Raw genomic sequence first — 14,644 nt, forward strand, 5'->3', positions numbered from 1 at the left:
CCAGCATTGTGGCGTAGCAGGTTAAGATGGCCTTCAACACTGGCATCCCATATAACTGCCAGTTTGACTACTCACTGCTCTACTTCCATTCCAGCTCCCTGAGAATGTGCCTGGAAAAGCAGTGGAAGACTGCCCAAGTGCTTGGGCCCCTGCACCCACAAGGAAGAACCAGAGGAATCTCCTGGCTCTTAGCTTCACCTTGGCCCAGTCCCAGACATTGAAGAGGTTTTGGAAGTGAACCAGCAAATAGAAGATCCCTCTGTCTCTATCTCTTCCTTTCTCTCTTTGTAACTCTGTTTATCAGATAAATAAAATGAATATTTTTTTAAAATATTCAGGGGCTGACCTTGTGGCATTGCAGGTTAAGCTGCAGTCTGCAATGCATGCCAGCATCCCAAATCGGTACCTGTTTCAGTCCCAACTGCCCCACTTCCAATTTAGCTCCCTGCTGGTGTGCCTGGGAAAGCATCAGGAGATGGCCTGGGTACTTGGTCCCCTGCTACCATGTGGGAGGCCTAACAGAAACTCCTGGCTCCTGGCTTCAGCCCCACCCAGCTCCCCAGCCCTGGCTGTTGTGGCCATTTGAGAAGTGAACCAGTGGATGGAAGATTTCTCTCTCTCTATCTCTTTCTCTCCCACCCCTGCCCCGTAACTTTGCCTTTTAAATAAACATATCTTTAAAAAATCCAATAGAATACTAATTTCTGAAATAGGAGGCCTTAAAAGTTTGGACATATATTTAAGGCCCTGGTTAAAACTTTTATTTTTGAGCAATTAATGTACAGCAAAATGCTTTTACAGAACAAAAACACTGTTATCTGCAAGCACAATACACTAACATAACTGCTCCTTAACCAAAATCACTGAAGCATAATATAGTTAGGAAATACTTGTTTGTTTGTAAACAGATACATTTCAATTTTTTTACTTGAAAGGTTGAGTGACAGAGAGTGAGAGAAATAGAGAGTAATGGAGAAACAAAGCAAGATCTCCCATCTCCTCGTTCACTCTTCAAATGCCCACAACACCCAGGACTGCATCAGGCTGGAGCCAGGAGCCAGGAACCCCACCAGATCTCCCAATGGGTGGTAGGGATCCAAGTATTTGTGCCATCTGCTGCTACATCCCAGACCCATCATGAGGAAGCTGCACAGGAAACCAAGATGGAAACTAAACTCAAGCACTCTAATATGGGATGCAAGTATATGTACATTTGCAACTATTATTGTTAGCAGAACCATTTTATCTGCATGTAACTGTGAGAAGATAAGCAGAATCTACAATAATTAATATTCAATAGAATGTAAACTACTAAGTGTATCTAGTTGCTAGGTGGCAGCTTAGCCGACTGTGCCACAATGCTTACCCCAACTATCTATTTTTTCAAGTGTTCTTCTCCTTGGGGAAAAAAAGTTTATCTTAGAATTTAAGAAATTTGGCAGGCGCTGCAGCTCACTAGGCTAATCCTCCGCCTAGCGGCGCCGGTACACCGGGTTCTAGTCCCGGTCGGGGTGCCGGAGTCTGTCCTGGTTGCCCCTCTTGCAGGCCAGCTCTCTGCTGTGGCCAGGGAGTTCAGTGGAGGATGGCCCAAGTACTTGGGCCCTGCACTCATGGGAGACCAGGATAAGTACCTGGCTCCTGCCATCGGATCAGCGCAGTGCTGCGCCGGCCACAGCGCGGCGGCCGCAGTGGCCATTGAAGGTGAACCAACAGCAAAGGAAGACCTTTCTCTCTGTCTCCCAAAGAAGAGAGTCTCAGTCTCCCAAAGAAGAGAGAAATAATCACCTGAACTCCACAGTGTGTTCATTAATCCCAATCTACAACTTCACACAACTTTTCTTTTGTATTGTCTTTGCATTTTGTATTTTCCTTTGTGTTTCGCATTTTGCTTGTTGTATTCTTAGGATATGACATCACCTCACTTTGTGGACAGTTGAAAAGTTTTCTGAAAAAAAGCAAGGGAAGGAGGAGAGGAGGGAGAAGGAGGAGATAAGAGAAATAATGTTTCAAACAATTTTGTTACTTTTTTGTCATTAAAAAAAAAGAATTTCTGTGCCAGTTAAGCCAGTGGAGACCACACTGAGGGAGGGTTCCCTCCATGGAGGGGTCACGAGTGGTTTTTGATATCTGTGGAAGGCTTATTAACTGCCAAGTGCTGGAGCAGGAGTAAAAGGCATGTTCTGATAAGTCCTAAATAGCTTACGGAGACACAGAGCATCTAACACCAGACACCTACCCATGGGAAGCCTTATGAATTTACCAAGAGATATTTATGGTTGTTTGAGCAGAGACTTGCAAAGCTCTAGGAAAGCTTCATTTACACTCTAGTTACAATTCAGGCATTACTCACTCCCTGAAGAGCAGTGACTGGGTTCATTAATGGTTAAATTACTCATAGAACCATGACCAGCCTGGACTAAAAATGCAGAAGAATCTCACTTATTATCCAAAAGAGTCAAGGCAAAGGAATCCTAGGTGATCAACCCACTGCCCATGTTATTTCTCTCAACTAAGAAGTTGTTTGTATTTCAGGAAATCTGGATAACTGTTTTGTTTGTGATTAAAAAGGTGGGGGTGGGGAGTGGATTTGCTAAAAAGGAGAAAGACCAGGGAATTTGGTTCCATTAGCTCATTTTATATATATTTGTTAATACCCATAAAACCATAGTCAGGAAGAGGAAAAGGTCACCATACATAGCCTAATGAGTCAATTTATAAAAGGAAAGACTTTTTATAAACAGGAAAGCATTGTTATTTTGGGAAAAAATTCTTGTCATGTGCTACGTGATCCCAAGACATTCATTAATTCGTAGCTGCTTGCAGTCAGTGTCTAGAATGGAGCATACTACTGACAAATTAGATTTTTTAGGTATCCAAGTTAGTTCTGTGAATTTAAGAGTGGCCTTGTGGCTGTCATTGTGGCACAGTAGGTTGAGCCACCACCCATAATACTGGCATCCAATATGGGTGCCTGTTCAAGTTCCGGCTACTCAACTTCTGAGCCACATGCCTACTAATGTGCCTGTGAACGCAGCACAAGATGGTCCAAATCCTTAAGCCCCTGCCACCCTCGTGGGAGACCTGGTAACTCTGCCTTTCAAAATAAATAAATAAAGTCCATTTGGTTTATTTTTTGTTAAAAAGATTAGTCTTGTAGAACCTACATAATTCTGATCCTACTCTGTATTTTACTTATTTCCATAAATTTGGTTTCTTGAAAAGTGTTCCCCTCTGCTCACATACATACACACACACACACAAATACATCCCTCCCAAGGAGATCTCTCCTGATCATCAGCCATGACTTGGTACCATAAGGCTGCAAGTCCACTATTATTGTCCTGACCGGGTATCTTCCCCTGCAACACCACAATGTACCAAACATCTCTGACATTATTTTCAGTCATCACCTTACTGAAGCCAGTATAGAATGACTCCTTTCCTGTGCCAATCAGACCTAGCCCTGAGATCAAGCTGAGTACTGGACACTGGGCCATTTGTTCTTTTAATAGACACATTAAGTACACCTCCTCTCTTTCCTTTCATCCTTAATCTAAGAACATAAAAGCTAAGTGTAGGTCTATTCACACAACTCAATGTCAGTGAGTCTTCAGCCAATATCCAGAGAGACAGAGCTTCCTGTAGACTCAGCCACAACCCCCTAAAACTGCTGCCCTCCTACTTTGTCGGAAGTCAATCAATCAAGCTTTTAGAGAGGTGAATTTTATACTAAATTCCAAAATATCAGAAAAATAGCAAATAGGAAACAGGAGTAGCGCCATTGCTCCAGACTTTGGGACTATCTCCCATATGAGGCATCCTCCCATAAAAGCTTTTGACAGGTGGAAAGTGGTACATTTAGCTCAACTGAATTGCTAATATCATGAACAGATTCTCATATGTGCATTTCTAAGGTGCTTTATATTTTCTGACAACCCAAAAGAATCTTCTTAAAAGGGTTTCAGAATGGGGTCATAGAAAGCAGTGGCCCATAGACTATAGTTCATATTTGCTCACACACATGGCCAAGGAAATGCATCACAGATCAATTGTGAATCTCATTATTAAGAAATTTTAGGCTGTCAAAACCTTAAAAGCCATATTTTTGCCATTACACACAGATGTGTTTCCATTCACCTCCCTGATAAAGGTCTCCATTAGAATAAAAAAAGAAACACTGAAAGACAATTCTAAAGAGAACTAGTCAACACTTCTGTTTTCCCATATGACTTATCTTAGCACTTCGACTATATATTCCATCAAAATTGCTATATAAGTTATAGCTACAAATGATGTAAACGTGTAAGTCGTTTCCTTGAACAACAAGCACAACAAAGATAGGCTTCCCTATTATTGCTCTTATTGTAAAATCTCCCAGGTAAGTGAGGGGCTTGCCTGAGAAGGTTGCTTATCCTAAGTAATCCCAAGTACCTGTGTTAGGGAAATGGACCCACACCCAACTTTGCTATGCTGTCCCTGGGGCGGCTGAAGTAGTTTGAGATGATTTTGTTAATATCAGTATCTTTGGTTTAATTATAAAGCAACATATTAAAGGGGTTTTACAACATGACCTCACTACACACAAGCATTATGGCCAAGATTTAAAAACTGAAATGCCTACCAGATCCAGGCAACACATGCGAATAAATGAGAATTGGGGTGGGGGCCAAGAAATAGCAAAATGGGACAATGTGGGAATTTGGGAGAGCAGTGAGGGCACACCCTGTGCTAAGTAGACAGCTGGTGTTTACTTATTGTTGTGAGGGAATGAGAACCCAGAGGAGGTCGATGTGCCAATATTTCAGAAAAAATAGATATGTCTGGTCAAACACCAGATGCATGTTGCTGTGAAGGTATATTTCAGGTAAGATTAACACTTAAATCTGTAGACTGAATAAGCAGACTGCCCACCATAATTCTGATGAGCCTCATCCAATCAGTCAAAGCCTTTAAGACTCTGGCCTCCCCAAAGAGAAGGGAAACTCTGCCAGCATACTGTCTTAAGTCTTGAAAAGCAGCATCCGTCCCTCCTGGTCCATTCTGCAGATTTTGGACTTGCCAGCCTTCACAATCAGGTGAGCTTCAAGTAAACCAGTCTCAGTAGATGGCTGGGCACCTAGATGAACAAGTGGACCCATAGCTCGTTGTGTTGCTCTGGAGAAACCTACCCTAAAGCATCAAATTTGCCAGGACACTCCCATTTTATGCCTGTTTCTCCAGAATAATTTAGTAGTAAGACTTAATTTTTTAAAGATTTATTTATTTTACTTGAAAGTCAGAGTTACACAGAGAGAAGAGAGGCAGAGAGAGAGAAAGAGAGAGAGAGGTCTTCCATCCGATGGTTAATTCCCCAATTGGCCACAATTGGCCAGAACCACGCTGATCCAAAGCCAAGAACCAGAAGCTTCTTCAGGGTCTCCCACATGGGTGCAGGGGCGCAAACACTTGGGCCATCTTCTACTGCTTTCCCAGGCCATAGCAGAGAGCTGGATGGGAAGTGGAGCAGCCAGGACTTGAACCAGCACCAATATGTGATGCCGGAGCTTCAGGCCGGGTTGATAGCTTACTGCATCACAACACTGGTCCCAGATTTTTTTTTAATTTATTTAATTTGAGAGGCAGAAAGAGAAACAGATAGTCAGGCTTCATTGGATGGTTTTCTCCCCAAATGCTTACAACAGCCAGGACAGGACCGTGTCAGAGCCCAGCCAAACCCAGGACCTGGGAACTCAAACCAGGGTTCCCATGTAGGTACTAGGGACCCAACTTCTTGAGCCATCATTGCTGTCTCCCATGATCTAAATTCACAGTCAGCTGGAGTCAGGAGCTGGAACCAGGAATCAAATCCAGGCACTCCAACACTGGATGCTGGCATCTTAACCATTTAACTGGAGTCTGAACCATTAGGCTATAAATGCCCACCTCAAAACTTGTATGCTATGCTCCCATTTTTAGAGCTCTATCTTTACCCTCCATGATGATGACATGCTGAATTCTCTGGAGCCAAAGCTGACGAGCTGCCCTGATCTAGCCCTTCTGCCCATCTTACCGCCATCCCTATGAAACTCTGCAAACCAGCTTCATAAATAGAAGCTTTATCCCATCATGTCTCCTCACCCCCCAAAAAACTAACACGAAGTATATCTTAATGACTTTTTTCCTTTCTCACTCCTGACTTATACATGTTTTTGCCTGTAAGACACTTCATGTCATATTTGTTGGATTCAGTTGTTGACCGCATCGTTTTATGGATGGCTCTGACCCGCGGCTTTCCGCAGTGCAGTCTTTGCTCCTTGCACGTTGCTCACCTGGCACTGTCTCACTGCATAGCCAGCATCTTTGCTGATTAAAAACCTTTTGGGAAAGAAACAGCGCAGAAGGGAAAGTAAAATTTGATCATCTTTTACCAACCCCCCAAAAAAAATTTTTAAAGGTTTTCACTTAAGTATGTCTTTCAATGACAGTAATAGTCACTAACAAACACTAAGTGTCTACGACATGTCAGGAATTGTTCTTAACACTACACACGCATTCATTTTAATCTTTTACACATCTTCTTTTAATCCTAGTGATAACCTTATAAGATATTATTATTTTGGTTACCTTTTGTATATGAAGAAATCAAGGAATAGAGAGAACCAAAAATCTGTTCATAATCAGTCAGTAAGTGATTTCATTCTCAGAGACATGGTCTTTTTTTAACTTTTATTTAATAAATTTAAATTTCCAAAGTACAACTTTTGAATTTTAGTGGCTTTTTCCCCCCATAACCTCCCACCCACTTGCAACCATCCCATCTCCTACTCCCTCTCCCATCCCATTCACATCAAGATTCATTTTCAATTATGATCTTAACAATTCTGCCTCTACTTTTGTTGGAGTAAACCGACCCTTAACAAATCATCTCAAACTCTTCTTGTCTCAACACAGAAACCATCTACTTCTAACTTATGCCACTGCCTAGTAGGTTTGGTGGGGGAACTTTATTCCTCACACTCAGCACTTCAGCTGCTCTGTCTCCCTGTACCTCCACAGGATCCTGTAAATGTGATTGACAGATAAGGGTGTGAAAGGGCCTGAAGATTGCTATGGATCAGATCTAGAAGTGCATCACGGTGTCCACATTGCACTGACAAGAACCCATCTGACTGACAGGGAGGCTCAGACAGGGGGCCCAGCAGTGTTCCCAGGAAGAAGGAAGGAGAGCCTGGGGAACTCACAGTGAGCCATGGCCTCCTTGCAATATTTCCCAGAGGCCAGCAGTGCAACCATCACATGCCAAGTGGTGAATGCCGTTCTATGGCAAGCCGAGAGGACACAGCACAGCAGTGTAGTCCACCTTGATAGCAGAATTTCAAATGCCACGAGGAAAAGTTGAACAGTGTGTCCATCAGGGGGTTTCTACCATCCACCCCTCGGAAGTCTCCTAAGGGGAAGCTGAAGAACAGGTAGAACTGTGATGTTGACATACAGAAAGTTGACCTTTAAGAAAATAGATGCTTTGGAATTTCAAATATGTCCCAGAAAAAGAACAAATCAGAAGTATTAAGTAAAGCAGTTTACTATGATTACATAGTCCCAGTTAGAATAGTGGATGGAGGTTCTAAGTCAGTTCTTTATTAATTTTTATTTTAAAAAGATTTATTTATTTGAAAGAACAGAGATGGGGAGATGAAGACAGAGAAAGAGAAAAAGAGAGAATCTTCCATTCACTAATTCACTCCACAAATGGCTGCAGCAGCCAGGTCAGGCCAGGCCAAAGCCCTATAGCAAGAACTCCATCCAGGTCCCCACGTGGGTGGCAGGGCTCAAGCACTTAGTCAAACTCCGCTTTTTTTTCCCCAGCTGCATTATTAGGAAGCTGGATCAGAAGTGAAGCAGCCAGGACTTGAACCCGCAATATGATAGGGATTAATCCCCCTGTGCCACAGCACCAGCCCCATTTTTTTAAGAAGATTCAGTAAGGAAGAATTACTATGTCCCTTTAGAAAATGAAACAGTGTCCACTAAGTTAGCAGCAATTGTTTAGTGTTATAAACCTGAGAAAAAAGCTTTTCCAATATTAAAATGGGAAACTGGGCTTCCTCAGATTCTCTTAATGAATCAAATCATTAATAACAATATCTCCAGCTCTGGTTTCATCATTAGTTCTTTTTTTGTTTTGTTTTATTTATTTTTTATTTTGAATTATCTTTATATACAGAAGATTGATTTAGTATATATTAAGTAAAGATTTCATCAGTTTGCACCTACACAGAAACACAAAGTGTAAAATACTGTTTAAGTACTAGTTATAGCATTACTTCACATTGGACAACACATTAAGGACAGATCCCACATGAGAAGTAAGTACACAGTGACTCCTGTTGTTGACTTAACAATTTGACACTCTTATTTATGGCGTCAGTAATCTCCCTAGGCTCTAGTCATGAGTTGCCAAAGCTATGGAAACCTTTTGAGTTCGCCAACTTCAATCTTATTCCAACAGGGTCATAGTCAAGGTGGAAGTTCTCTCCTCCCTTCAGAGAAAGGTACCTCTTCTTTGATGGCCCCATTCCTTCAACTGGGATCTCACTCGCAGAGATCTTTCTTTTAGTTTTGTTTGTTTTGTTTTGTTTTGTTTTGTTTTGTTTTGTTTGCAGAGTGTCTTGGCTTTACATGCCTAAAATACTCTCATGGACTCTTCAGCCAGATCCGAATGCCTTAAGGGCTGATTCTGAGGCCAGAGTGCTATTTAGGACATCTGCCATTCTATGAGTCTGCTGTGTAACCTGCTTCCCATGATGGATCATTCTCTCCCTTTTTGATTCTTTCAGTTAGTATTAGCAGACACTAGTCTTGTTTGTGTGATCCCTTTGACTCTTAGACCTATCAGTGTGATCAATTGTGAACTGAAATTGATCACTTGGACTAGTGAAATGGCATTGGTACATGCCACCTTGATGGGATTGTATTGGGATCCCCTGGCACGATTCTATCCCCACCATTTGGGGCAAGTCAGCTTGAGCATGTCCCAAATTGTACATCTCCTCCCTCTCTTATTTCCACTCTTATATTTAACAGGGATAACTTTTCAGTTAAAATGTAAACACCTAATAATAATTGTGTGTTAATTACATAGTTCAACCAATAGTAGTAGAACAAAACAAAGAAAAAATACTAAAATGGATAAGGTATTACATTGTACATCAACAGTCAGCTCAAGAGCTGATCAAGTCACTGTTTATCATTAGTTCTTAAGATCAAATCCTGGCCGGCGCCGCGGCTCACTAGGCTAATCCTCTGACTTGCGGTGCCGGCACACTGGGTTCTAGTCCCAGTCAGGGCGCCAGATTCTGTCCCGGTTGCCCCTCTTCCAGGCCAGCTCTCTGCTGTGGCCAGGGAGTGCAGTGGAGGATGGCCCAAGTCCTTGGGCCCTGCCCCCCATGGGAGACCAGGATAAGTACCTGGCTCTTGCTATCGGATCATTGTGGTGCACCAGCCGCAGCGTGCAGGCCACAGCGGCCATTGGAGGACGAACCATCGGCAAAAGGAAGTCCTTTCTCTCTGTCTCTCTCTCTCTCACTGTCCACTCTGCCTGTCAAAAAATAAAAATAAAAAAAAAAAAGATCAAATCCCGGGAATCCCAAGGGCTGCAAATATTCTGAGAAATTTGTTTCACAAGTTAAATTTGGTCAGTTTCAACAAAGGTAAAAAAAAAAGACAAATTCTATGCCTTGTTACTGAATATTTCACATTAGCTTAAGCAGTATCTCCTACCTTTTAATTTAATTTCGGTTTCTCTGAAGGTTCACTGGCTTTTATGTCGATTCCTTCTTGTTTTGCCAGAGTCTGTATTATTCAATGGGACTGGAGATTTGATGTGTCTTGCACCTGTTGACAGAAGAAACGCAGTGAAGATTTTAAGAAAGACAATCCAGGACTTGTCTTTACTTCTATAAATATCTTTGTCTGCTAGCTCACCTTTTTTCAATCTAGTTCCAGAACAAAGTAGGTAAAGAATGATTCCAACTCTCCTCTCCTACTCCCACACTCAACATACCTACATGGAAGGGAAGAAATCTGAGGAATAGGTCAGATTTGATATTTTGTTGGGCCACACTACCAAATAAGGAGCTTTTGAACTGCTCTTCATAGAAGTTAGTCTCTTGGATGCTATTACTTCTCCAGGAAGACAGGGCTTAGGGGCTGGTCCTCAGAGAAAGGGTCTAGCCACCTCTGGATATATTAGCGCAAATGTCTTTGCAATCTTCCTCTTGCTAATGTCATATCCTAGACCTAGTTTTTTCAACACCATTGAAATATTTTTAGTTTTTATTTTATTTTAAGGATTTATTTTATTTATTTGAAAGGCAGAGCTATGGAAACAGAAGGGGAGAGAGACTCAGGAAAAGAGAGAGAGAATTTTCCATACTCTGGATTCACATTCCCTAAATAGCTGCAATGGCTGGAGTTGGACCAGGCCAAAGCCAGGAGCTTCATCCAGGTCTCACATGTAGATAGGGCCCAAGTGCTTGGGCTATCCTCTGCTGCATTCCCAAGCACATTAACAGGCAGCTAGATTGGAAGTGGAACATCCGGTATTCAAACCGACCCCCATGTGGTATGCTGGTGTTGCAGACAGCAGCTTTACCTGCTATGCCACAACACTGACCCACTTTGAAATATAAAATCCCAGGACAACACATGGAATCAGGAAGGTAAGAAAGCAGTAAAACACTTCATACAGTAGATAAATCAAGCAATCTGATGACCTCCTTTAAGAAAGAAGATTAAACTTGAGAGCAATAAGTCATGTGGCCCAGCCTGCTTTTGTCACTCAAGAGCCACAAAACTGAGGAGCACTAGTTAAAAGGCAGCATCAGGCCTTTAGGATTCTAGGTCCTAGATAGCACACACTACTAACTTGCGTATGTGTGTATGTATGTATGCATGCATTTGTGTGTGTATATGTGTATTTAACTTCAACAAAACTTTCAAGGATGACTCTCCCAACTGTATGACAAAAGAAAATCTACCTGAAGATGATAGAAAAATGACAGCTGAGCTTGTCACTGACCCCCTGACTGTGTCTGCCTTGGAATTTTACAAAACCCTCCACGTATATAAAATCGTTCTTATAAATGAGTTGAAAAACCCTCCACGTATATAAAATCGTTCTTATAAATGAGTTGACTATGGTTTTCATATAGAGAGTTACAAAGTTTTTCCAATCCCATCTATTGCACATTTAGGGCACATTCTACCCTGCGAGTACCTGGCAGTCCCAGTGAAAGTACCTGTCACATTGCTTCAATGTGAAATTGATGTAGCAGAAGATTCTGTGTGCACCACGGCCTCCTTTTTAATGTCACCTCATTCCCCAAGTGATGGAAGTCAACTGATTTTAATCACTGTAGTCAAGTGGGCACATACTTCAAGAAACTTCAAGGAACTGATTATCTAAAACCATAAAATCAAAAAGCTGGAATTTTCCTCAGAGATCGTTTTTCTACTTGGCTCCCCTAATGAGAGATGGTATAAATTTTTAACCTTCAAAATTGTTGGTTGGAAATTTTTTACACTTTTTGGCAGTTAGGAATACATTTAAAAATCACAGTAAATGAAGAATATGGGTAGAGACCAAGACTTGGAAGGTATGGAAAATAATTGATAATAACTAAGGATATATGATAAATTCTCCAGTATTTAAGAGTTTAGACATGAAAAGAAGTTAGTTAGAGATAATGGTGTGGAGATGTCTCACAACCGAATGGAGAAAATAATGGCAAAAAGGAATATTTAATACTTTAGAGGAAATGCTGGCAGAGAATAAGCAACTAATGAGGAAAGTTAAGTTTTGCACAAGGTCCCATGTGTTTAACAAAAAGAAAGAACATAAAAGTGAGTACTTTGTGGGACAGGTGCCGTGGCACAGTGGGTTAAAGCCCCAGCCTATAGCGCCGGCATCCCATTTGGGCGCAGGTTCTCTTCCAATGCAGCTCTCTGCTGTGGCCTGCAAAAGCAGTGGAAGATGGCCCAAGTCCTTGGGCCCCTGCACCCATGTGGGAGACCCAGAAGAAGAAGCTCCTGGCTCCTGGCTTCAGATCAGCTCAGCTCTGGCCATTGTGGTCATTTAGGGAGTGAACCAGTGGAATGGAAGACCTCTCTCTCTGGCTCTACCTCTCTCTGTAACCCTATCTTTCAAATAAATAAAATAAATCTTTAAAAGAAATTGCAAAAAAGTGAGTACTTTGAATTTATAAAGTTGTATCTCTCCAAGGGATCTCCCTGGGCTCCGCTCCGCTCCTTTCCTTTCCTTTCCTTTCCTTTCCTTTCCTTTCCTTTCCTTTCCTTTCCTTTTTTCTTTCTTTCTTTCTTTTCAGGCAGAGTTAGAAGGTGAGAGAGAGGGCCAGTGCCTTGGCTCACTAGGCTAATCCTCCGCCTTGCGGCACCAGCACAACAGGTTCTAGTCCCGATCGGGGCACCAGATTCTGTTCTGGTTGCCCCTCTTCCAGGCCAGCTCTCTGCTATGGCCCGGGAGTGCAGTGGAGGATGGCCCATGTCCTTGGGCCCTGCACCCCATGGGAGACCAGGAGAAGCACCCGGCTCCTGGCTTCAGATCAGCATGGTGCACCGGCCGCAGCACGCTGGCCGCGGTGGCCATTGGAGGGTGAACCAACAGCAAAAGGAAGATCTTTCTCTCTCTCTCTCCTCACACTATCCACTCTGCCTGTCAAAAAAAAAAAAAAAAAAGAAAGAAAGAAAGAGAGAGAGAGAGAGAGAGAGAGAGAGAGAGAAAGGTCTTCCTTTTTCCGTTGGTTCACTCCCTAAGTAGCCGGCGCGGTGCAGCCGGTGCGTGTGCCTATCCGAAGCCAGGAGCCAGGTGCTTCCTCCTGGTCTCCCATGCGGGTGCAGGGCCCAAGGACTTGGGCCATCCTCCACTGCACTCCTGGGCCACAGCAGAGAGCTGGCCTGGAAGAGGAGCAACCGGGACAGAATCCAGTGCCCCGACCGGGACTAGAACCTGGGGTGCTGGCGCCGCAGGCGGAGGATTAGCTTAGTGAGCCGTGGCGCCAGCCGGAAATATTTCTTTCTGATCCCTGAAAATCACCAAATCTCCCATGTTCATTGCTCAGAGCCTAAAACAGGAGCCAAAATCTCAACCAAAACCTCTCTGTAACATTTTCCATTCTGGAGATGGGGATTCTCATGTGCCATTTACATCGGACTGAGAGCAGGCATCACCTAATGCAAACGCATTGTCCCTGGGGAGCTGTGGAAGAAGACAGCATGGGGCTGTGCTTCTGTTCCTTCTTGTATCTACGCTACATCCTGGGCCTCTGCACTGGCAATCGCAGCAGCCAGTAAAGGCCTCTGAAGTTTGATATTTATGCTCATTTGAGAAGCTCTAGGTGAAAAACAATGCAACCACTCATCCCCTGAGACACACTCATTCACTTAACTAACATGATCGTTGTCCCTGATAGACTGGTCATTGAGTCTAGCAAATTTACAACCGCAGAGTAAAAGGACACTGCAGTACTTGTTCACCAGTGCACCAATATTTTCAGATTAATGCAAATGCCTATATAATACTGTAGCACACTCAGAGGTATACAGATAAATGAAATGGGCTTTCTAAATAGACTTTCTCCTAAGCGTTTCTTACATGGAGCTGATCATTTTGGTTCCATTTGCTAGTAGTGTTTCGTTCTAATTTCTATCAGTCAAGAAGCAATCTTGGCAAGAAAAAGTATATAAATCTTGGTCTTATTGGTTGGGACACAGATCTTGAGCTGAGTTAGTGTTTTTCACTCAAGTGAATGTCACCCTGTGGAAAAAATGACTATGCTTTTGTGAGATGCAATTTTTAATGTCAAGCAGATGAATTAGTTGTGATAAATAAAGTGCTGTAATATAAACAAATGTGAACCTCAAACTCCAAAAGACGCACACTCTTATGGGGAAACAAAGAGAAAGAAAGACCACTTGATTTCAAAATATGAGAAATTAGAATATGGATCAATAGCTTTAAATCAATATTCACGAGAGTGCAAACAGGATGCTTTAACATTCATCCTTGGGGATCAGTATTGTCATACAATGGGGTAAGCCATGGCCAGTGATACCAGAACCCCATAGCAGAGCACCAACTCAAGTCCCAGCTGCTCCAATTCTGATCCAGCTCCCTATAATGTGCCTGGGAAGGCAGAGGAAGATGGACAGTCATCCACTACCCATATGGGAAACACAGATAGAGTTCTGAGCCTCTGATCTTGGCTCAGACCTCCCTGAGCCATTGCAGGCAGTTGAGAAGTGAGCTAACAGATGGAAGGCTCATCCTTATTGCTGTGTAGTAGTTGTTTATTTTCTTGGCCTTGTATTAGTGAGCTTGAGGAAGTTAATTCTATAAATTGCTCAACAAATCTTAATTTTGAGACACATGGAACCATTTATTTACAAATATATGAGCATAGGTCAACAGTTACATAACTGGAAGAAACACTGTGTGATATGAAATTTTGAACTTTTTAAACACCCTTTATTTAGGAAAATTTTAATAAAAATGTATTAGAGAAGACCGATTTCCACAGTGAATGACACTGCATGTTAAGTGTTTTGTTGGGAAGAGACTGCATAACTTGAGACAGTCTAGGGATGT

At 42.5% G+C, this 14,644-nt stretch overlaps 1 long non-coding RNA gene across 2 annotated transcripts in view; it reads right to left on the reverse strand.

Moving 5' to 3' along the window:
- Positions 1–6,795: 6,795 nt before the first annotated feature.
- Positions 6,796–14,644, reverse strand: part of LOC149125174 (uncharacterized) — a 76,745-nt gene continuing 68,896 nt past the window's right edge. For both annotated transcript variants that reach the window (XR_016212589.1, XR_016212590.1), the window contains exons 2-3: positions 9,760–9,873; positions 6,796–7,437 (exon numbers count right to left, since the gene is read on the reverse strand). This is a non-coding gene — a long non-coding RNA (uncharacterized LOC149125174). The remainder of the gene's footprint in view (positions 7,438–9,759; positions 9,874–14,644) is intronic.

This window comes from Oryctolagus cuniculus, chromosome 8 (genome assembly GCF_051225735.1).
Source record: "Oryctolagus cuniculus isolate XC-2025 breed Fujian yellow rabbit chromosome 8, ASM5122573v1, whole genome shotgun sequence".
NCBI classification, from domain to species: domain Eukaryota; kingdom Metazoa; phylum Chordata; class Mammalia; order Lagomorpha; family Leporidae; genus Oryctolagus; species Oryctolagus cuniculus.